At 32.2% G+C, this 25,868-nt stretch overlaps 1 protein-coding gene across 2 annotated transcripts in view; it reads right to left on the reverse strand.

The window, feature by feature from the left end:
• Positions 1 to 25,868, reverse strand: part of Exoc4 (exocyst complex component 4) — a 722,212-nt gene that overhangs the window by 470,510 nt on the left and 225,834 nt on the right. Inside the window, exon 10 of one of the 2 annotated variants that reach the window (XR_010044694.1) lies at positions 1 to 24,145. This exon is cut by the window's left edge and continues 38,256 nt beyond it. The exons of the other annotated variant lie outside the window; for it this stretch is intronic. The gene's annotated coding sequence lies outside the window, so the exon portion shown is untranslated. The remainder of the gene's footprint in view (positions 24,146 to 25,868) is intronic. 2 annotated transcript variants of the gene reach the window in all.

Consider the following 25,868-nt stretch of genomic DNA (forward strand, 5'->3'; position numbering starts at 1 on the left):
CCAGGCACATGAACCTCAAAATTTAAAATGCCGAGAAAAACATGGTAAAGAGAAAGGTGAATTTCAATAATGGACCATATGATAGCTTGAAGTCAAATAGGTAGAAAAGGTTACCAGACTATTACATAAAAATCTGTGCCTAAAATTGTGTCCCAGGCTTCAGCAAGGAATCAGCCAAGATTTCTCATGCAGTCCTTCTTAACATACATGTACAAATGTAAACAAAACACCGATGTACTTAAGTGGATTAGAGGGCAACATCAAAAGACAATAATTAGTAAACAAATGTCACCTTACAGAAATGTTCTCATGTGTCAAATAAGGATAGGTCCTTTTTTCCTTGTCTTCTGTCAGCCTTTTCACCCCATCAAGACAGAAAAAAAAAAAATACTTATAAAACTTACGCATGTCATGAGACTGGAAAGATGATAAGAAAAAACGTGGATAAAAAACACAATAGTCTAGAACTCTGCATGCAAGTTAAGGAAATTTAAAAGAATAAAGATCAAATTTTATCCTTGAGGGGAAAAAAAACTATATAAAAAGAGAATGGTATTGACAAAATGTAAAACTATAAAAACACAACTCACTTTGAAAGGAACTGACTACAAAGGGGCTTGGGAGAACTGAGTAAATAAAGGAAATGCAAGAATTCCATATTGGAATTGTAAGCTCCATGACAGGACAAATGCATCTTATCACGCACCTGAGAAAGATATCTTTCTGTACATAATCCTTTCAATAATTTTAACCATAGAATGATTTCTAAAATAAACAAACGTGGCTTCAAAACCTTTAGAGGTTATGATCTGATCCCAGGGGCACAGGCCTATACTTCCACTATCTGATAGGCTTAACTAGGAAGAAGACAAGTTTAAGCCCAACCCAAACAATTTAGTGAGACCCTGTCAAAATAAAAATCTAAAAGGAACTGGGGAAGTAGCACAGTGATAGAGCGCTGACCATGCTACACATAGATTCAATGCCCCAAACTATGTACAAAAAAGATGATAAAGCAACAGACTAAACAGATATAAAATGTAACTAGAGTAATATTAGGTTGCATTAACAGAAACATCTACAATAAGGAAAGAAATTACCAGACTCATTAAAAAAGACTTGTTAAATTATATGTGAAAAGAGAACACATTTTCTACAATCAATTTCAACCAATTTAAATAGTCAAGAATATCAGTAAGAAGGAGAAGGTCACTAAAAATCCAAATATATAAACAGAAACTGGGCATTTGCATCTGGAAAAAAAAGTTCCAATAGGATCATGTCAGTTTATTAGACATGGTATCATGTATTAGACAGAAGGCCCTATGAGACTGAGATTAGACATTCTCTGAGGCTTTGACAAAGGGTCAAAGAAGAACCAATACATTTAAGTGATAGAAACAGACTGGAAACCAACTTAAAGAAATGATAGACAGAATTAAGTATTGGGAAAAAAAATCTTACTAAATCACTTTTAAGGCTTTAATATCAAAAATGGTTTAGGTGGATGATAAGAGAATCTAAATTGGGGAATCTGTAGTAGACAGAGAAAAAAGGATGAAAATAAAAGAAATACTTGATACCTCACAGTTCACGGGTATTCGCTTTTTCTTTTCCTATTAAATATTGTAACTTAAACTTGTCTTTATCTTATTTCTTCATATTCTCATAGTCAGAAAATCCTCCTAATGACCCAAATCTTTTCTTCCTATTTCTTTATATATGACATACAAAGATCCTCAAAAGAATACAGACCAGAAAAAGAACATAGGAAATCTACAAATAGAAGATAAGGCATTTCCCACAGTCAGACAACCTAGCACATTAGTATCCTATTGCTTTACAAACAGAATCTAAAGTGTTAGTGCTTTAATGTCCTTGATTTGGTTAAATCTAACATTTGAAAAATTAGCATTTAACAAAATTATTAACATGGTCCTGGGGATCAAAAATGGGGAAAAGGAAAAAACTGACATTGTTGGGATTCTGAAATTTCAGTTAAAATGTAGAAAAAAGATATGAGACATTGTGAAATGGCTCAATTTAATTTGTTACAAAAGAGTTAATAAAAAGAAAAAAAAAAGGTTCTAATGTCCTTAATCAAGAAATGGTTTCAAAACAAAGACATCAGAATCACATGCAGGAGTAAGGTAAGTTAGCTTCCTACTGGGAAAATAAACGAATAGTGAAAGTTAATATAAAAAGTCATTGTACCAGCAGGAATTGTACTAGATTTAAATTTAACTTGATCTTCAAATAATTAAGCAACTAGAATAACAAAAGATAAAACAATGAAGACATCAGTGTTAAACATGCTTTGATTATCAAGATTCTAAAATATATTTTAGATCTGAAAAAGAAAATCAAAGCACAAATACCTTGTAAAATTTACTCGGAGCATGTGTTTTCAGTCTACATGAGTAATTTTGAAGTTATTACAAATGATAAGAAATCTTTTGTTTTCTTCAAGAAATGTATGCTGAGTTCTTACTGTTTTGAATTTCCCAAAGTACCTTTAGTTTGATAAATACATATATTTATATATATACATTTATATATATAAATATATATATATATACATATATATATATATATATATATATATAAACGTGAAATCAAAAGGTAGTCCCAAGCCTTTTTTATTTAACTTCATTCACAGAGGTGTAATTCAAATTTTCCAAGTAATGCTATTTCTCAGGTAAATAAGATAAATCTAAATTCATTTATAGACTAACTAAAGATTTGGGATCCATTTATCATTTTTAAAATACTAGCCAGCAGATAAGATTAGTTTCTGTCACTCACAGCACTGTCAAGATGACTCAATATGATTGTAAAGTCGATTTTATAGCCATATTTTAATGAAAAATAAATGTCCCCACAGAGGCTTGAAGAATCCCAAAGAATTTGACTGATACAGAGGATAAATGATAAGCACAATTCTAACACAAGATTCATTTTATAATCTTATACCACCTTTTTCAAAGATCTAGAAGAAACACTAAAATCAATAAGGCCTAGAAAATACAGAATAAAAATAAAGCCTAAAGGAACTGGGATAATTGTGTTTGAAGAAAAGACAGCATAAGGATAACCAAATAATAGTTATTAAATACATATATGAAAGCTTAATGTATGAAGGATGGCAGAAGCTGTTCAATACAGTAACTCGGGCAGAAATGGAATTAACTACTCAGATAAAATTAAAAAGGAATTTGCTCACAATATAACCACAATATATTGAAAATATAAAAATACTTTGCTGAAAGTCAATACTAGAGAATAACAACTGGAAACACTCTAGGTGGAATCCACAGAATTAATTATGCTTACTTGGTTACTGGAGGTTAATCTGTCTGGGGAAGGGGATTGAGATTAAATAGAAACATAAAATTTTGCTCTAGGGAAAACATATAAATGACAGAGATCATATCAAGATACTCAATTTACATACAAAGTGAATTTTGTAAGAGTTATAAAAAAAAATCTCTCTGATCTCCTTTTTAAATCAGCACCAAAGAGTATTAAATCTTTTACCATACCATTCAGAAAAGAAATTATAAAGCCAACCAAGAGTTCAAGGACAAATCTAAAAAGTTCACATTTCCCAATAGATTCCAGCTGTTACATTGTGGTTTAAGTGAATACAACAAAAATATTTCAAGAGCTGTGGTCATCTTATGATTGCAATTAACATATTTCTAGGCTAAACATTTTTAATATCATTAATACTTATAACATTTAAGCTTAACTCTGACTCCATCAATGAATTCTGAATGCACTGAAGAAAAATAAAGCAAGTATTCATAATCAAATATAGAATTTAATGTCATTCGTGAAACCAGCTTCAAACATCATTTCAGATCAATTTGTGTACACGTTTAAATGGACATCCTCCAAATGACATTATTTCAAAGTAAGTTTTAAAATGCATTTATATTGTATACTAGAAATAAGATTAGTACTGGTTATTTTGGACACTACCATGGTGGAGCAAACGTAAGTAATATCACACTATATGGATCTGAGCACTAGTCTCTCTTACAAAGCTGATACTTTGGGAAAATTTCTCTTCCAAAAATTTACTTTAAACATTTCTCAGAATTTTTACTCTATCATTTTGCTTATTCACTCACCAATTAGAGGGCTCACATACACTACCACTGATTTTCTTTAAAATGCAAATACTATGGTGAATTACTAACATCTAAAGAGAAGAACTTACAAGACTACTGTTTAATGGGGCTCTTTGCATCATTATACCTAAAAGTTCGTGTACAAAAGTTTTCAAAGATAACAGGGAGATGCTACCCAGTAGTGCCACCAAATGGGCACGCAACAGAGAAGAACATCAAAGATAAGAAATTAAGATGAGTGCCATTTGTTCATAAGTTAAATGACAGTAATTTCCAATCAGTGAAACATAAATAATGACTATGATTAATTTAATTAAATTTAAGTATATTTGAGTACAAATATGAAAAATTGACCAATTATTCTGCTTTAAAAATTATTTCATAGAGACACAAATATTCAGAAAATGGGCCACGCTTTTGATTATTGTTGCCTATTTTAATGTGAAGCCTTTCATGTCCCTAGAATTAAAAAAAAAAAACTGTTAATAATGTCAGAAAAGGTGAATTAGCCAGCATAAAGTGCTTTGATTCATTATGAAACAATAATGCATGCATCAAAAGATCTCAAGTATTGAAACATATTTTTTAGAGAAACAAAGAATATGTCTAGATAAGAGTCTCTACTTTGTAATGGGAAGCTATTAATTTTGCAAGAGACACTCGTAAAGACTATTACGTACTGTTCGATAACAGTACATAAAAACTTGCTGGCAGGAATCTTTCAGAATAAGAAAACCAAAGTTTTTGAATAAAGAATGGAAATTTACCAGTGAAATGTATATATGTTAAGAGCTATGTATTAGTCAATAAGAGTACAAATTTGAAACTTATGTTTGTAACTTTGAAAATGTGTGCAATGGCAACTTAGCAGTTTATCAACTGGTTGCACTAATGAAGCCAAGATTAGAAAACTTATTAATGTTCTTTAATAGTTTTCTGAGGTAATAAGAACTATGATTTACTTAGAATTTACACTGGTTTTTAATATGGCTTCCTTTCCTAGACATCTGGTACTTCATGTTTCTAAAAATTTCCACTAAGAGTTTCATTGAAAAGTAAAACAAAACAATATTCTAAGGCTAGAGTTTAGAGGAAAAAATAAGTCCAATAGCAATATTTACCCAGTATGTGGATTACCACAGATTACATAATGACAAAAAGGAGCCATCAGGAGTAAAATTGCAGCTCCCTTAAGCAACTGCATTAGGGAAGAAGATGCTACATAAATGACAAGTAATGCCAATAGTAATAACAAAAACATGCCTTACATGTACCTAATGCCTTCCTTCTAAAATGTCCAGAACTACCAACAGGAAATGTCTAACTGCTCCTCTTAGGTTTTAGAGGTTGCTAGTTGTGTGTGTGTGTGTGTGTATGTGTGTGTATGTGTGTGTTCAAGGAATCGCAAAGATAGGATTTTGAAAGATTACCTACACTGAACTCATTATCTTTATAGTGTATCTGACACAAAGGCATACCATCCTTTAGATATTCTACAAATTTCCTTAGAAAAATAATAACAGAAAATTTCAAGTCCAGGGATTTACAAACTTCAAAGTATAACAATCTTCTTCTTAGACCAACTAAAAATTCCAGTTAAATCTGTGATTGATCTGGGGATAGTTTTCATACTTATAAAATTATAATTTCCTTTCCTATTATTAAAAATTGTTATATCATTAAAAAAGATTAAAATATTAAACTACAAATGGAGAGAGGAGGAAGAAGGAAAAAGGAAGGGCACATAAAAAGAATTAAGATGTATTACCTATGTACATGCAGCACACTCCCATGACAAATGTAATGATTATGCACTGCAAAAATGTACTAATAAATATTTTAAAATTTATAAAAATCCTAAAAAGATTAAATCACCCAACATATACTGATATTATAGTTAGCTTTACAGAGAACTTACACCTTAGACAAATGACTTCTCTTATTCTTGGTTAACAGGAATCAAATATCCTATTTTTACTTAACTCAACAAAAAATAGAATATATCTGAGATTTGAAAGCCTATGAAGTCAACCTTATCAAAAAAGTTGACCCCTGAGTTCATAATCTGAGGTCACTTCAAAGTTCAGGTATTGGCAATTATACAAATGGAATAATGCAGCCAAGAGATAAGGACAAGTAAAAGTGAGATACGGAAAAGATGGTTATTTGTATCAGATGCCATCTTAATGGTAATTTTAAAAAAGGAAAAAGGTCTCTTACCAAATGAAAACATCACAGTGGTAAAATAGGTCACAATGCAGATGACATGATCCCCATTTCTATGCAGAGCAGGATACCCTGCCTCTGTCTTCTGCCCCACTCTTTTAAATCATCAGATGCTGTGTGTGTGTGTGTGTGTGTGTGTGTGTGTGTGTGTGTGCATGCACGCGCACATCTCTGTGTAAAAATATAAAATTGTTCTATCAAGGTAATGGAGTAGAGCAGTCTTAAATATATCATAGATACAAGGTACATGGGTAAGCAACAAGAAAAGACAAAGAGATTTTCAGGATAGAGTATGTTAGGTTATCATCAGCTTACATTAACTATATACTGATAGAGAACACTAAAAGGAGAAAATAAATGTGCAGAAATTTCATGGAGACAAGTACGATCCATTCTTCACATTTACATTATATATTCCTAAAGAGACTTTAAGTTCCTTCAGAGAATGGACATAACTTTTCAAATTATAAATTTAATCACAGAGAAAGACAAGAAGAATCTAAAGGCAAAAGATTTTAAGCACAAAGAAGGAGGTGCTTATTGAAATACAAATGAGGAGAAATCTCAAAGGAAAATAAAAATAAGGAAGACAACATTACACCAGGTGAATAATATAGTGGAAATGGGTTTTTCTTCCCATGAAAGATGATCCATTTTAAAAAGGAGGCAATGAGGAATTTCAAGAATTCATAGACTGTAAATGAATAAATACTCCTACTTTCCAATTCATACCAGAGTGGAAAAGGAATCATTCTGAATTCAAAGGCTGTGACATTTGAATTTTTGATCTGTTGCTTACTAATTACATTATCTTGGACAAATTAACTAACCTCTGTACCCAACTGCTCACTCTGTTAAAAAGAAAATATTGGGCTGGGGATTTAGCTCAGCGGCATAAGCACCTGCCTTGCAAGCAGGCGGTCCTGAGTTCCATCCCTGGTACCGGAAAAAAGGAAAAAAAAAACAAAAAAAAAAAAAGAAAGAAAAAGAAAATATTATTAAGAATTCACTTGTGTCAATCACAATAAAGCATATGAAAAAAGCAGAGAAAGTTTTGTTGCTGCTACTAAAAAAAACTGCTTATAAAAGAAAACAAAATGAGCCAAAAAGTGGTTGTTATCATTGATGTATGAAACTTTTTGTATCTTCAATAAAGTTCAGTTAAATCATCTTTCATGATTTTACCTGAACATTGATATATTTAAAATACAGAATACATTTCCATACATGCTTGGGTAAAAATAATATTAAAATTCACATACTGAGTTACTTTCAAGGGAATGTGAAAGGGAAAAATCTAATATGGCATTTTAACAGATCTAAATGCTAGGCCCACAGACACTGACCACAGAAGTTGAGTCATGAAAGAATGGAGAATCTGACAAAGACAGACACTTATTTGCTAGCAAGAAAATAAATAAAACACAGACTAAGTGGATTTCTCTTATTTCTATAAACAAGGTAGAGTTATAAAATATAGGACAACAGGGAAAGGATAGTTACATAAACAGTGTAAAACAGAATATGATTCCTTGACCTTTAGATATGGACCAGTGTATCTCATTTGAACCAACAAGACAAAGATGGGTAGTTGTCACCAAATACCTATTGTATCCATCTTCCAGGCACATATGAAATAGACTACATTTCTGAAGCCTCCCTTCATCTCAGCATGGTCATGTAATTTGTGTTCTTTTACATGTCATTCATGAGAGTCATAATACCACCATCTGACCACCAGATTTTAAATAAAATTTTATCTGATTTATACTCTTGTGACATTGATCCCTTACTATTTGAAGTCAAATCTACTCCTACAGCCAGGATAAAGACATCTTACATAAGGTCTGTTAACTTGATAAGGAGAACTATAAAATGGATTGACAGAAAGAAAGAGACCCAGAAAAAAGAAGGCAGCACTGGAGATAAGTATAATTGGAAAAGCAGTAAAATGAACATTGTTCCAAGTAATATTTCCTAAAGAAATAAGACTAGCAATCTTATTTGTCTAATACCAATGACCAGAGCACAGACAATGCAAACTTCAAAATAGATAACAAATCAATACAACTCTGGAGTTGTAAACAAAGAGAAAGAAATAAGGGTAAGAAACTATCAAATGAGAAACAAAACAAACAATAAAAAGAATACAAAGAAGAATTATAATTTTTCAAACATTTACTCTGAATAAAGGATCACAGCAGGCATTTCTATTCGGTTGCCCTATTTAATCCTCACAATAATGCTAAAAACTACAAATATTATAGGTAGAATAGTGTGGCTGGAAATTGTTTAGAAAATGAAAAACAGTAATAAGAAGAAAAGGAATATGAATTCAGGTCTTGTGACAAAATAACATACACTTTCTGTTATATAATATGTGTGTCTTTGAAGTTCTATTTCTGAGTAAAACTTTGTAAAATTAGAATAGAAGCAAAGTCAAAAAAAAGAGCATACAAGGCAAAATAAATAAATCTCTTAACACTGTACTAAAAAAGAAACAATATGAAAGTAACAAATATCTTGGAAGAAATGAAAGTTTATCAGGGTTTGTGACCACTACAAAAGGTACACTGGAAATACTAGCATTAGGCAGTAAAAAATGACCTACTGTCTCGAAAATACATAAATATGTTTCCAAGGTTGTACTCTATAAGAGAAAATAAAAATTTTTAGGGAGTAAAGAATTTTTAATTACATAAAATAATTGATGTTATATTTTTTAAACACATGAAGTTGATTTCCATAAAACAATAGCAGAGTCTGATTCCCCTTGCAGCATTTGGTCTGACTGAAAATTTTACAATTCTATAAGAGAATACTAATGTAAAATTTGGTGACTCCTTCCTTTCTACATTTCCATTATTAGTGTTTACCTTGAGTGAAGTCAGGATACAGATGTATGTAGTCTATAGATCACACTATAAACATTTGTATGTAAGGAATTTTTTATTATGTTAGCCATATAAACAGGTAACTATATGGCTGAAAAACAGAATTATTGCATCTGATTTTAGAAAGACTTGTATACAAGGTCCAGTTATTTCTTACATAGTGCAACTTCAAACAAATCACCTACTAGAAATTTCATCAATAAAATCAAAATAATGGCACTTACCTCCCACAATGAGCTACTACAAAAGCAGCATGTCAAAACTCAGTACCATGAAGACTTCAGACTATAAGTTTTACAATGGATATTCGATATCTAACATGAGTATGACACACAAAAAAATACTGCTTTCCAAAACAAAGCAGTTGTTTCATATGATACTATACAGTATCACTCTCATATAAAATACTGATATTATGTAGTATGTGAACCATCTCATTTCCACATAATAATCCTCAAGTCCTTTAGAATTCTGCCTCATACATACAAAAAATCCAGATCTGTTGATAAATCTACATGAATGCCACAGAGAAAAGTAACACCATTTGAAATAACACCAGCTCTCTATGTGTAAAATCTGTCTCATTTACCTCACACTTTTTAGTCCATATCCCCAAAGACAGTACATTATTAACCAAAAAGTTCTTCAGCTAGACATGAATGATTCAGTGAAATCAAAGGTAAATATGGCATATATGTTTGCTGAAATAAAGTTTGAGAAGTCATCTTCAAAGTCTATTTATTTTATTCCTTTGTTTGATTCCATCTCATTGACTCTAAACATTTTTACAATAGTGTTTCTGTGTATATATATGACAGTATATATACATGTTAATATTATTCAGTACTACGAGGTTAAACAGCAGAGAAAACATTTTTCAGCCTTTGATTAAGGCCTGCATTTAAACCAGCAGACCCTATCACAAGCCTTGCTGATGAGTAGCTATTTGGACACACACAGAGCTGTGATTTTCATCCACTTTACTAATCAGCAATTTCAGACTTGCTGCTAATATGACATTGATGAACAAGAATGATTCTAATGTGACAGTGATGAACAAGAATGACAGCTCAGGGTTGATTAAAATTAGCTAAGGTTCTCAACTCAGGACAGAATGGAGGGACTTTGAAAACAATTACAGCCAACCAGGAATTTCTGAAGCAGAAAGGAAACACCAAAAACATATGTTTGCTGATTAGACATGAATTTAAGCAAATATACATTTCAATGTGACACTTTAAAATGTCTGCAGTCATTAATCAAATCTGCACTTAATAAAAAATGGCAATAAAACACGAATACACAGAACCACCAAAGTGCTGAGTGAAACAAAATGTCAAAATGTAGAAGCTACTGTTTGATTATGAAAAGAGAAGGCATACTAGAAATAAACCAAATACTTAGCACAGCTGAGAGAAGATTCACTGATCTAAACTCAGTAATTCAGGAAAGGTATTCTCCATTCTCATGTGGACTTTAATCACTCGGTCATTTGCTAAGACTTGAAGCTAGGTATTTTATCAACATTCTTCAGGACAGTAACCTCTCCTTCTTTACCTTCCCTTTTTTCACCCTCTGTGCCCATGCTATACAGGCCAGATCAAATTAACACATAGAGAGGAACAGAAAAATCACTAAACTAGGTCTGTAAGAGCTAAAAACTCTGTACCTATAAAACTAGTAACATGTTTCTATTTTCTAAACGAATACACTAAGCCATCCACCAGAGTTTTATGGTGCAAAAACAAAAACAACAACAACAAAAGTAATATAGAAAGCCCATATAGCAATGAAACAAAAATAAAACAGAAAGTCTATGCAGGGATCTCATATTCAGCAGTGACATTATCACAGCTTTTCAAAGATTACATGGAAAAATCATAGCAAGAAATAAATAATCCACACAGTACAAGATACTCCCAGAGCTAGCACAGAATAGAATATCAGGCCAATGTTCTTTTTATTAAAAAACAGAATTCCATTCACATTTTCTGCCTCTGTTAACCTCCAAATAAAGTGACCAGTTTCTCACTGTTGACAGTACTGAATTTAATTCTTAGATTTACTCAAAACACTGTGCATCAATGACTCACTCAAAAAGAAATGGCATCTACAAGCTACAATGTCCTACGACAGTCCATCATTCTTTTTTTTTTTTTTTTTTTTTTTTTGTCTTTTTCCTTTTTATCGGTACCGGGGATCGAACTCATGACTGCCTGCTTACAAGGCAGGCGCTTATGCCACTGGGCTAAATCCCCAGCCCCGACAGTCCATCATTCTAGCATGCAAGGTCAAGAAAAATTCTGACCCAAACATTTACATAGATAAAGTTCTGCATGAACAAATGAGAAAAGTATAAAATATGTTTTTTAAAAGTCTCAGAATTTTAGCAAATTTTAATTCAGTTTGATATGTTCATACTGATGCCGAATGAAATATTCACCAGGCAAACAACAAATGGAAATAGATAACCAGTCTTCTAAGAATCCAAAAATCTAACAGAAAAGTCAGACATATCTTACAAGCATTTCTGAAAAGAAGTAACAAAGAAGATAAAGGAGATACACTGCTCAAAGCTGCTGTAATCAGATACTAAAAGTCAATCAACACAGGCGAATCTTCAATTACTATATTCCCTGTGGCAATCATTGACAGGGTTGTTTCTGGGTCATGCTCAATCCATGTAATTTGCACCCTGAAAACTCAGAAACTGATGACAGTTAGTAGAATCTCTGGCTTTAAAATCTATCATGAGTAACCTTTTTCCTTTTTTAGTAAACAGTCATTTCTCATGTATAATGTAATTGTCTGAATTATCTATTAGTGGAATTCCTTCATGAAAGTAAATTTTGAGAAATTATCTTATTGCTATTAAATGATTATGGATCCACACGAAAAATGTATATTGGGGTAAATATTTTTCCTTCCTCCCTTCCTTCTTTCCTTTTTTTCCCTCCTTCCCTTCTTCCCTATTACCCTCTTTCCCCTCTCCTTCTGCTAAGTTTCAAAATCAAACATGGTTTCCAATCAGGAGAACAGATGTGGTCAATTTCTGAATGGGCCACTCCAACACCCATTTACTTCTAGAAGAAAAGTGTATCACTAACAGGCTTTTTCCCCGACAATATTTTCATTTTGTAGCTTTCAACTCTATTTTTTTGGCTAAGTTATTAACATATGATCACATATAAAAAGCAATGAGCATGCAGGAAAATAAATCACCTACAAAAGATGAACTCTTAAGATAAATGTTCCTCTCTGTCTACAATGAGAGATAACACTGATCATTGCTTCCTAAGATACTTTTTCACTGAAATAAATTATATCCAATTGTGTGTTTCTAAAAATATCTTTCCTTTTACTTCTCTAAACTACTGAATTATGATGTAAAGAAAGAGTCAAGTTCAGGCTAAGGGAGAAAGGAAAGTTCATAATATTCTGGGGGAAAAAAAGATTTCCCAAAACTACAAATATCACATACTGGGTATTTGTTGGCCTACCAGGCCGCTATTCCCCAAAACTAATTTCTAAAAGCAATTTCAAAGCAAGGTGTTTTTTTTTTTTTTTTTCAATAAAAAAAAATCATATATTTGAAATTCAGGTGTACTGCAGAGAAGCAGAACAAATGAATTCTCACCAACAACTCCAATAAGGATTAATGTCCCTAAGGACCACTGTATTTTTTAAAGTAAGGATTTTTTTTCATGTATTTTTCTTATTAACTTTTTGCCTTAACTGGTAGATCTTCTCCCAATACTTAAATAAGATTAAAAGAAATGGAAGTGCCACAGACCTTGACCAAGGCCAAATCTTTCTTGATTTTATTAAATATTTCTTTTGTTTCCTTTCCAATTTTAATTTGTTTCTTATATAGTTTGTCAGAATTTTACAATAAATTAAAAATTCAGTAAATGAATCGTAATTAAAGCCGAGAAAAGCATCTTACAATCTGAAATGTTAAACATCAAACTATTTATTGTATCAAAACTATGAAAGAAACATAGATACCTTCAACAGGGGTGGCTAGACCTTATAAAATACCTATAGCATTATTGAAAAGTCCACTTTGGAAAGACTCTATAGATATAATTACAGCCTTTAAATAACATATAGATATCATCTCAGATAAATATAAATCAATAATATTTTTATGGACATAAGTCACAATGGACACTACTATGCTGTTACTTTCCTCACTAGAAACTTTCCTCACTAGAAATTGCTTCCATTTTGTACAGTTTTGCTTTGTTACAGAAAATCTGTACACTAAGAAGTAATGTGTATATGTATAAAAGAGGTGTTTATCACTGCATCCGCATGTTCAATGAGTCCAGTCTCACTAAGTTCTTCCTGAGTCACGTCATGATGTCAGAAACGTCAAATACCACTAGTAATAAAGATATACATAACAACAAATTGGCAAACATCAACATGGAAAACAAAATAATGAAAAATGAGAAAACAGAAAATGACAACACAGAGAAGCAAAACGCAACCCCAGAACCCCAGCATACCCAGGACAAGCATGAAACTCCATGAGGCAGAAGAAATTGGAAATTACACCCTGGAACTTTCTGAAAAGATAACAATAGAAATGAAAAAAACAAATGGAAAAAGCTACAGAGAATATATCAGGTACAAAAATGAATGATGCTTAAACATTATTAGAGAAAATACAAATAAAATAATAGATGAGCTTAGAAAAATGATAGAAACAAAAAAGTGTCCAACATAGGAAAGAAATGGAATCCAGGAAATAAATCCAAACAGAAATCCAAGAGATTGAGTGAAGGAGATAGAATTTTGGATCTTGAAGACAGAATTGCAGTTTGTGATCATGAAAAGATATCTTAAAAATAGAGACCATGAGAAATCAATCCAACAGCTACAAGTCAGAGCGAAAAAGAATGATATAAGATTAATTGGGATCAATGAGAAAGCTGGAGATAGCATAAATGTCATAAAAAAAACTCTTCACAGAAATAATGGCAGAAAACTTCTCAAGCATGGATAAAGAATTTGAGATATAAATAAATGAAACATGTGAAATTCCAAACAGCCATAACCAAAATAAAACTACACTAAGACATATAATAATCAAGATTACAGAAATACAGTACAAGAACAGAATACCAAAAGCTGTTAAGGGAAAGAAACAGATCACCTATAAAGGAAAGCCCATCAGAATCACGGCAGACATCTCCATACAAATCATCAAGTCAAGAGGAGCTTGTAGTGAAGCATTTCAAGTGCTAAAAGAAAGCAGCTTCCAAGCGAGACTGATATACCCTGCAAAACTCTTTCAAAACTAATGGAGAAATAAGATACTTTCACAACAAAGAACAACTAAAGAAACTTATGACCACCAAACCAAGCCTAGAAAGAGTACTTGAAGATATTTTGTTTTTGTTTTTGTTTTTGTCTTTTTCGTTTTTATCGGTACCAGGGATCGAACTCACGACTGCCTGCTTACAAGGCAGGTCCTTATGCCGCTGAGCTAAATCCCCAGCCCCTTGAAGATATTTTGAATGGAAAAAAAAAAAAAAATGACCACAATTCCAGGAATAATAACAGAAAGAAACACCAGGCAAGATAAACAATTAAACAGAGGGAAAAATCAGGGAACCAACAGGAAAATATCATGACAAGACAAGCTAATATATATCGGTTATAGCCAAAAATGTAAATGGACTCAATTCACCAATCAAAAGAAATAGACTGGCAGAATGTTGGTTCAAAAACAAGATCCAGGGCTGGGGCTTTAGCTCAGTGGTATAAGCACCTGCCTGGAAGTGCAAGGTTATCAGTTCGAACCCTGGTACAAAAAAAAAAAAAAAGAAAGAAAGAAAGAAAAGAAAAGAGAGAGAGAAGGATGGAAGGAAATAAGGAAGGAAGGAAGGAAGGAAGGAAGGAAGGAAGGAAGGAAGGACCAACAACATGCTGTATACAAGAAACACATTTAACTCAAAAAGAAATTCAGACTGAAAATCAAAGGATGGAAAACAATCTATAGGAAAAACGGGTAGCTATTCTGTTTGCAGACAATGTGAACTTCAAACCAAGAATGATTAAAAGAGATAAAGAAGATCACTACATACTTATGAAAAGAAAAACTCAAGTGGATGAGATAGCAATCATAAATATGTATACACCTAATACAGGAACACCCAACTACGTAAGATGATTATTAATAGAAACGCAACGTATCTTGGAGATACCATAACTAAAATAAAAAGGTTAATGATAAGCACTTCTACCACATTCAAGAACATGCAGTTCATAGGCCAAAACATGTTATACCACTTTTTCCTTCCTCACAGATACCATGGCATGCAAAGTAAGTAACTTCATCTCCCTTTACCTTGGACAAAGTTATCTAGGTGCAAAATGCTAGCCTTTCCCAATCACAATATTACCTTCCATTCTCAAAAATCCCAGCTCTTTCTGTTTATACCCAAGAAGAGAGACTTAAAAGATTATATGGTAGATTAACAAAAAGTAGACAAATTTACTTGTACTTTCACTTCAGAAAATCAGCCATTGAAGATGGATAAATGGTATCTATTTTCTTAATAATATTCTTCTTTTCTGATAAAAAACATGGTAAGCTATTCAAACAATTTGTCTTTCTCTCCACAGCGTAGCAGTGACTGAAAGCTTGAGCACTGGAATCAGATGATAGCTGTAGCCCCAGCTGTAGATTTGCAAGCTCTGTTACCTTGGATATAATACTTCACTGCTCTGAACTTCATCTATTTCTGATACATCCAGAGTAAATGAAATAACGCACATATGAGGATAGCACATTATTGTTCCCAATACAGGTCCATACAGAGGTTGACATTTTCTTATGTACAATTACAAAGAAAGCTCCAGGTTGCTATTCCTGATCATCTTTGCCTCTTTTATTTGCAAAAACTAAATAACTTTGCAGATAGAAAAGTGACCTAGATGTGATTCTAAATCTCTAGATAAAAATGGTATTTTTAACATGATTCCTCTAGTTGTATTTCTTTGTTTTGAATACTTATACCACATAAGCAGACCCTGATTACACATACACACACACACACACACACACACACACACAAAGTTAACACAGACATCTAAATTTATATAACTCAAAAATACATAAATAGTAAGGAGAGATGACAGAGCTCCAGAGATATAGGTTTGGATTCCCATGCCACAATTTAATATTGGATTTTGGACATGCTGATGCTGACTGGTCCATCTACAAAATGAGATGGTACTATTCAAGTCTCATAGATTTACTGCTACAATCAAAGGAATAGGAATAAAGCATGTGACATAAAAAAAAAGTCAAATATAAGCTCCCTCCCCTGAAGGATTTAAACTGCAACTCTCTCCAATAACTGCAACTCTCTCCTTCTTACTCTAAAGGAGCAGGGATGTCTGAATAACAGGGATTTATTGTGAAAATCTGCTTATAAAACCCTTCCAGTTGCATAAACAAATGATACGTACTAATTACACTAGGGGTTTATTTTTTGAAATAAAAGCCACAGCACATACCATAAACATAATAAAAAGCCAAAGGAGACGAGATAAAAAGGGAACAGCTGGTGTAAACTGTGCACATCATTCAAAGAGGCAATGGGGCCAATACAGTTTTTCAGTAAAAGCAAGAGAACACTAGGTGGTAACAAAATGGATACTTTAGATCTGGAGAGGCAAAACATACTCAGAGCTCTTGTGGATGCCAGGGGAGACTTGGATAACATTTCCTGTCTTAATGAGCTATATTCCATTCCCAGCTGTTCAGAAAAATGACAGAGTTCACTGCAGCAAAGAATCTATACAAAAACTCCTTGATCCCAAGAACCAGAGGTGCAGAGCAAATGCTAAATCATACATCTGTTGACGTTTGGGTACATAAATGAACAAGGATTTAAGAAAAAAAATCTTTCACATGAAGGCTCTTTTGCCTGCAATAATTGTCAGGTCTACATACATTTTTTTTCATCTTTTTCTTTTATTCAGATAAATATGCTGGTTCTCAACACTGTATTTTATCTTTTTACTTAACTGACATTATTTTTCAGATCATGTTTAGGATTACAGAAAATTAAGCTAATAGTACAAGAAGTACACACAAACTTTCACACTCACTCTTGTACATTTTTAGATGCCCTAGCTGACTTGAAATATTAAAAAGTTATCTAGCTACACTTCAATGAATCAATGAATTTTTAGCTAAGCAATTCAGAATTGCTTCTTAGACCAGGGAAAGATTGGTTTATTTCCTATTATGACTAGGAATTTATTTCCTATTATGAATCCAATATCACAAATAAATCCCTAGTCAGACATTAACTTTGATAAAGAAGGAATGTCAAGTTTTATGAATGAGATTAACTTATTTGAGTAAACTAGAAAAAACTGGGAATCTGATTATTTTAATTATGCTTTGGTCTGTATAAATTCAAAAATAAGAATCTCTTAAAAGTTTGGCTACCAACATTATATTGGAGCTTTCCGTGACAAAAAGAGTCAAATGTTGGGGAAAAAGAAAATAATGTAGTGATTATGTCTCTTTTCACTAAAGATACTGAAGCATATTGTATGCATCTGCTAATATATAGACAAATTACCCCTTTAAGAACAAAAGTCAAATAATCGCTCACACTCTAGGAAACTGACTCAAGGAAAATACTGACCAGATAAATAGAAATCTCTTTTAAAGAAGGTCTCTTAATATGGAATTCATAGATAGAATCTGAACATATGACCTTAATAGGGAAAAATATCTTCATTTTACTAGTCTGTACTGAAAGTTAGCATTTTCATCAATTATTAATATATAATAGTATTAACATGCCTATAACTGTTATCTGTAAAAATCACAAATAATTTCGTATTGCACATTACAGCTGTTCTAAGTATTCTGAAAATCATACTTACGATAGCTACTTTAAATTAATTAATGTATTAAGCTTGCCACTAGATCTAGCTATTTAACATAATTATATCTCAATATAGTTGCTTGCTTTTGCATTCCCGTGCACTAATACATTTAACAATATTCTGAGAAGACAGAAAGGTTTCAAAAAAGGTTAATAATATATTTTTCAAGATATATATATATATATATATATATATAGAGAGAGAGAGAGAGAGAGAGAGAGAGAGAGAGAGAGAATAAAAAGAAAATAATGATGTGACCCTAAAAAATTCTAGCAGAGCCAGGAAGGATGGTTCACACTTGTAATCCCAGTACTTAAGAGTCTGAGGCAGGCTGATCATCATGAGTTTGAGAACAGCCTGGGCTATACAGTGAACACTGGCCAGCCTGAACTACACATCAAGACCTTGTCTCAAAATACAAAACCAAACAAACAAACAAAAACTATCATAAATTCCACTATGAGAAACAATTTTCTAAGAAACATATACATATTGTTCTGAAAGCTATAAAAATGTTTAAAAAAATCACACTGCCTCATTTTCACTTAGAAACCTGGACAATATGTGAAACCAAACAAAAAAAATTAAGATGGCCTATTAAGTCTCAATAGAAATAATTGCCAGCAACCAATTTGACCTTAGAAATACTGACCTACCAGAGAAAGGAAAAGAGATATTGAGCAACTACATTATCAAGAGTCACATTTTCCTCAACCCAAAATTCTACCAAAGGCACCACGAAAGGGACACCATGAGACAGTTCAAGAACCATAGCTCGCACAGTATGAAAGTAGGAACTAACAGTAACTCAAGTCAACTAGCAATAACTGACACTTCAAGTCAGTCAATTTCACACTTACAAGGTACCTTAAGTTAAAAGCACCATTAGATGGATTTCAAATGACCCGTCAATAGATTAACATCATAAAAGACTCAAAGTTATTATAACAATCATGATCCAGTATTTTTGTAATTATGAGTTATGTTTGGACAGTTCAATATTTTACATAAGAGATATTCTTGAAATAGTGGGTTACTCAGATACTTTCAAAGTGTTGAACTCATAGAAAGGATTTTTACAGTAAGATTTGAAAGACCGTTTATACTCTAATTTTCAGGTTAGATTATATGTCTCTCATAGATGTCTACAACCATATGGAAGAGCATGGCAGTAAACTACTACCTCTTGTTACATGGATCTCTTCACACTAGTTTATATGAGGTATTAAATACATATGTATACTTTATATAAACTTATTAAATTTAAAATACAGAGTCTGCTTTAGCACAACAAGCTAATTATCTGTTGTTTACTTTTTGAAGTTCTGAACAGTAAACTTTTCTTTCTGTCCTGATCTTATCTTTTAAAATATTGTACTAGTAGTAGTCTTAAGTAATCAGTATATATGACACTGTGGCATATTATATCCATTAGCTATAATTTTAAGAGAATATAAATAATTATTAATAGGACATGGTAGCTTTAGGTATATTTTTACTGTTATCAGGCAACAGAAACAAAGGGAAATGACTCAGTTAAATACCAATGGTCAACTTAACTTGTTTCCAAATTGGAAGGTTGTCAAAGCCTTTCCTACAAGCTAGTATCTGAAGAGTTAGAATCCAACCAATTGGTCATGGTGTTCACAAGGCCATATCCAAGAGCCTTGGGTAACTGGGTCCCCACTGCATTGCACTCAAGGATAAAATGAAACAAAACCTGTGCAAGCAAAGATTTTAAAACAAGGTATTATTGAGGTAGATTTTGTGCATTTAGAATACTCTACAACTACACGTACTCTTTCTCCCTTTGAACAAAGAATTTTCTGTTTTCCACACTTGTATCTGCTAAATGCCATCCCAATTTTTTAAGAATCTGCATACACAATTATAGTTCAGTTGAAAACAAGGCCAGTTGCAGTATAATTGTGCCCAATGAGCCCAAAATATTAAACTTTTATTTTCATGTATGGCTTTCATCACTACATCCTCTAATGCAGCATATATGATAATATATTATTTGTTATTCAGAAGAGAAAGAGTTCCATACAAAATAAATGACTTCAATTGCCTTATAAATTAAACATGGATAAACGTCTTGGTAAAATAAATTAAAGAAGCATTTGTATTTGATCACTCCATCATATTATATCTCTATGTACATGCAGAAGATGCTGTTATGTACTTCCTGAAATTTATTCTGTGTAAAGCCGACCATAGAGAAAAATTATTGTTAAGTTATGGCTGAAAATTAAACAAATAACACGTATTATACACCTCCAACAGACTCAAGGCCCATAAAAAGCACAACACTCAAAAAGGATAAGGGCCCAGATCTGTAGTTTAGGGGTTGGTTTGGATGTTTTGTTGGAATAATTTTTACCAAGTTGATGGTTTTAAAATTTAAAGTATATGGCATTGTTTATTAATATTAAAATTCATGTCATTTCTTAAAACTTACTAAATGACATAAAGGTACAAATACTAGTGTTGATACCTTTGCTAACTTTGATTTAATCAACAAGAGTCATGAAATAAACTTCTTATATTCAGTTTTAAAGAAAAGTAAATCTGCTCCATTATTACATTATTAAAGTCATGAATGTATGAGAAACAGCACATAAATAAATCACAAACTATTTCGCTAAGACAAAGTCTAATGGGTTCCTCTTTGGTGTGACTTATGTTCTCTGGTTATTTTTAAGTAAGTTTTCTTACATTTTGAAAGGTAAAATACACCAGTTTTTATGTATTTTATTTACAGTTGAGGTTGTCACATTTAAATTTATGCATCATTTTCATGACATAAGTATTTGCTCTTATTAATTGCTGTTATGTTTAAAGTATCTCTTTCTTAAACTTAGATAAAATATAATTTATCTATTATTAAATATTTAGTTAGCATGCCAACTTTTTATTGCTGCAGTGAATATATTTTTTAATTGCAATAATGGAATACAAAACATAACATTCACCATTTTAACAATTTTAAGTCTGTAGTGCAATGGCACTTCCAGTTTAGAAAAACGTGCAGCTTTCTATTATCATTAATTTTACAAAGAAAAAACATTCTTTGAGGCTGAACTAAATCTGGTTTCAATGCAAAAATAAAATATAAAAACTGTTCTTGGAGTTGTCTGTAAGTAGAACTGCCTTTAATTAAAAAGAAACAGAAATTTACATGATCCATAAAAAAAGTTAGAAACATAACTATGGGTATCTAGAGGTTAAGTAAAGGCTGTAGCCACAGACATCACCCCGGAATATTCTTAGGGCAAACAGGAAATGGGATTCACCAAGTGCATTCATATTCTTTGTGCAGTCATCACCATCATCCATTTTTACAGCTTTTTCCATCTTCCTAAACTGAAACTATATCCATTAAATAATAATTCTTTATTCTTCCCCCTTGGCAATTCTACTTTGTTTTGATTAATTTTGACCAGTCTAAAGACCTCACGTAAGTGAAATTACTCAATATTTGTCTTTTTCTAACTAGCTTTGTTCACTATGTCTCTAGAGTTTATTCATGTTATATCATGTATCACAATTTCTCATCTTCTTAAGACTAAATAACATTCCATTATATGAATATACCATATTTTGTTGTTCGGTTTATCACTGATGGACACTTGGCTTTCTTCTATCTTTTCCCTATTATAAGTAATGCTGTTATGAACATGAATATAATAATATCTGAGTTTCTGCCATCAAGTATTTTGTGTTACAATGAATGTGACATTCTATATGTCACACAGTTTCCTTGGAACAGAAACCTATAAAATTATGCTATGAGGATGGAAAAAACTGGATAGAGGGTAGAAATACCCTTAAATACTTGAATATAGTATAGGAGATTTTTTAGATCATTGCTGCACATACCTCACTTTTCACTAGGACCTCCGCAGCACCTCCCATCAGCAAAAAGGGTACATTTCTCCACCCTATGAATCTTTGGTTAAACTGTGAGACATGGAATGTGATACAAGCTCAACCTAAAAAACTGCTTGAACACAGGGAGCTTGATTTCCATGAACAAGCCCCAGCTAATCACTTGAGGGATGACAGTTAATGTAGAGAAAGGCCCCAGCTAAAAATTAGGCACCATCCTAAAACAGCCAACCCAGCTGAGCCAGTGCAAATCCTAAAATCTGCCCAGGCAACCCCAGATGAAGGAACAATGAGTACGTTTTTACTGTTCTAAGTTACTAACTTTAGAATGTTTCATTACATATAAAATTTAAATGCTGTGTACATATCAAATTAAAGAGTAATTCTAATGTGAGTTCAAAATTATTTTGATACAAGATTCACAAGTGATGAGAATGTTGCACTGAATAAAACACATCAATTTTTTCCGAATATTTATAATTTGTAGGTTTCTTTTTACTATCTCAGAAGAAAATTGATAACATGTATCACCATTTGCATTTCCATTTCTCCTTTGTTCTCTGCAAAGTATTTTCTCACCTGAGCTATTTTGGAGTTCCCATAGCTCCTGACCCTACTACACTTTCTATTAATCTTAACACTCCTCTCATGCAGTCACAACTGTTCTGAACTTTTTATTTTTTTGCTAATGACAATATATATTCTATTTGCAGCACAATGACCAAACATTAAGTAAGACCAATGTTACTGTGGGCTGGAGCTGGACCACAGTAGTACTGTGTGTACTGAGTAGGCACGAGGCCCCTGGTTCATTCCCAACAACAACGACCAGGGTAAAGAGGCAGGAAGAAGAGTTCTTCCTGTTATACCCTGAAGATGTATCTAATGCTGCTCAAAAGCATTTCTTCATCAAGATTTCTGGAATATCCATTCTAGAAATAAGTTCCTCAGAAATTACATGAAAGAAAAAAACCACTGTTATAGCAATATTGGTGAGCTGAATATCAGAACTACATTAATTAAACTGATGACACAATAACAACAAAATATTTTTAATAAGCTTTAATACATATAAACCACCAAGAACACACCAGGGTATAACAATTGTTACAATAAATGTTAGATATTACATTATATACATAAATGAATAATCATGAGAAAGGCTCTGAGCCAACTACAAAACCACACTCAATGGAAAAACCAATTTTCCCCTCTACTCAATTACTGTCCAGCAAATTGGAGAGCAATATACCTAGATCTCCTTGCTGACTCAGAGTACTCACAATTCTCTTCCCTTTGGAATGCTTTTCCTCACCTATGCCCCATCTCTCTTTACTTACCCACCTCAAGGGTCTTTCAGAGATGTTCCTCCGAGCAGATTTCTGAGTCTACAGACTAAGTTATAATCTGTACTCTTTAGTTTCAAAGGATTCTGCACTTACCACAACTTAATAAAATTGTCTATGACTGGACTGAGGTTTTACTGTAAATGGTCTTGAGAGATCATATAAATGGTCTAAAAATATATCTTAAGGCAAATATATATTAAGGCAAATATATATTAAGACAACCCTAAAAACTAAAAACTAAATTCATTAAAAATCACTAAATTGTACACTTAAAATACACAAATTTTAAGTTACACTTAGTATGCTTCAATAAAGGTATTTTTAAAAATATGGTATTTTACTAAGCAGAAAGAAAAAAAAAAAGAAAAGGTATAACAAAGATTCAGTCATAATGCAAAATTATTTATGATGAACCTATAAGGTCATTAATGAATATAACCAAAAGGCTTATATCTTTCTTTAAAATGACAGAAAATGACATCTTCAATATAAATAACAAAATTTGCTTAAAAAATTTTTAAAAAACAAATAGTTAAACAAGACATATTTATTTCTTCAATTTGAAGGTACAGTGTTCAGGGTTGGACTGCAGGTCATCAGAGATCAAAATTCCATTCTCCTTTAACCACATTAATGCTCAGCTTAGCTTAGCTTCCAATTTCAAGATGGCCTCAATCCAGGATGGCATCTAGATTTAAACTGCAGCCATCATATCAAAATTCTAGGTTAAAAATGAAGAAAAAAGATTAAAAGAGGGTACCTTTCAGTTGATATTTTCTCATAACTCTTATCAAGCTAAATGTGCTTAGACCTCATTGGTCATATTCAACTGCAAAAGACAAAGAGAAATGTATTTCTAGAAACATAATACTGTCAGAAATGGGAACAGGTACAATGGTAGAAAAAGAATAAATATATTATGAATATATAAATAAATAAATAAATAGATAGATAGATATTATGCTTACAAGATGCCCTTTAATACTTCTCAGGACCAAAAGTAATCAAAAGAAAGTCTGAAACAAATTTTACATTAATGTACAATTAAATATCTAGCAAAAGATAGTATTTTTGGCATAGTACTTTATTATATTAAAAAATGTGGTATGTCTTATAAGAATCTAAACTTATTTTCAATTCAAAAGTTAAAAAAAATCTGTCTTGGAATAATAATTTGGAAATTAGCCTTTAATATACCTTTTGTAAACATTCTCTAATCTCTAGTTTGTAACTCATACATAAAACTTAAATGAAGGACATTTGTACAAACACCCAATTATACAAATACCCAATTATAGAGCCTGGCAATTGTTAATTTGTTACTATAGCTACAAGTTTTATGTTACTTGAAGGGAATTTCTCTTTTCAAATGCTCTAGGCCCTGGGGAAAAGGTGTAAGGATGGTGATCTCTAAAACACATGCATAATTCTATTAGGTTTGATATTCTCCAAGGGAAATAAGATAATTCTTGAATGCTATAAAGTTAAAGAGAAGTCAAAGTAGTTGGTCAGATAAAACTGATCTATTCTGATAAGCACCGTACTCCAAAGGCGCATATTCCAATCGAGTTAGTAAAATTTGAACTGTGGTAAAATTTCATCATTTTACCAAAAGGTTAACAGTGTGGTTCTCAAAGCTTATTCTATAAACCAACAGTAACAACACAATGTAAGTACTTGCTAGATACACAAATTCACAGACCTACTAAATTAGGAATTCAGGTAACAAAGATTACATCACTGTTTCAATAATCGCTTTGGATATCTAATTCACCCTATGCTGAAGAACAGTATCTCCAGAAATATTCCATATTTAACTACTATCACTGACAGCATATAAGTTCTCAAGCACAAATAAGGTAAGAAATGTCATTAAATATTCAATTAGGTACCTTTGTGGACAGCGATGTAAAAACAAAAACCTTGCATACATTTATTTTCTTTTAATTATGACAAGTTTGTAGAACACAATTTTACATTCATTGTGTGGAGCTGAGATAGATAATATCTTAATTCCTCTTTTCATTGCTTTTCCCTCCACTCTCTCCTATTTTTTTTTTTTTTTCTTAAGAGGAGAGAAATACAATTCCTCTCATTGCTCCAATTTCCACCTTAGTTTACACCTAGCAAAAGATGGGGAAAGAAGGTCAACAAATCATGCCAGAAATCTTTCAACCATGATCAGTTCTGGTCATCAGCCAGACAAGAACACTTCACAAAGGCCTTGAAGAAACGAACATAGAAATGATCCTTAGGCCTCCTGTAAGAAATACATGTTGGGTCACACACTAAGCCATATATTACTAAGCAAGGCAGTCATGCCCTGTTTGCATGGTATATTCCTACTTTCTTTTGAAAGAAAATCTCCAAAGACTCAATTTCCAATTTCTGCCTCTGCTTTGGTATGATCTTAAGTAAGTTATTAAACATCTATGATTTCTTCC

Source organism: Cavia porcellus, unplaced genomic scaffold, assembly GCF_034190915.1.
Source record: "Cavia porcellus strain 051 isolate PalLab524CR breed Dunkin Hartley unplaced genomic scaffold, mCavPor4.1 scaffold_2, whole genome shotgun sequence".
Lineage (NCBI taxonomy): Eukaryota > Metazoa > Chordata > Mammalia > Rodentia > Caviidae > Cavia > Cavia porcellus.